This window comes from Phytophthora infestans, genomic scaffold (genome assembly GCF_000142945.1).
Source record: "Phytophthora infestans T30-4 supercont1.579 genomic scaffold, whole genome shotgun sequence".
NCBI classification, from domain to species: Eukaryota; Oomycota; class Peronosporomycetes; order Peronosporales; family Peronosporaceae; genus Phytophthora; species Phytophthora infestans.
In genome coordinates this window covers 16,459-16,770 of record NW_003303195.1, presented here as the reverse complement: position 1 = coordinate 16,770, position 312 = coordinate 16,459, and the positions used below count along the sequence as shown (strand labels likewise).

Sequence of the window (312 nt, the reverse complement as noted above, 5' to 3'; positions counted from 1 at the left end):
AGGGCAGAAACTCAATCGATTTATCGCGCAAAAGCGCGATCCGCACAGTTATTATGACTCAACACAATACCAGCCCGAAGACTGCATTGGTTTCAATCTAATAAATGCTACCCGCCCGACAAGCAGTTGGGTATTGATGCATGTATTAGCTCTAGAATTACTACGGGTATCCAAGTAGTAAGGTACTATCGAGTAGACTATAACTGATATAATGAGCCATTCGCAGTTTCACAGTACAAAATTGTTTATACTTAGACATGCATGGCTTAATCTTTGAGACAAGCGTATGACTACTGGCAGGATCAACCAGGT

General features: G+C 41.7%; 1 non-coding gene across 1 annotated transcript; it reads right to left on the bottom strand.

Moving 5' to 3' along the window:
- PITG_33505 lies at positions 1–312 on the bottom strand (the record flags this gene model as incomplete). Its single annotated transcript, XR_009934899.1, has 1 exon — positions 1–312. It is a non-coding gene; the product is annotated as an 18S ribosomal RNA (ribosomal RNA).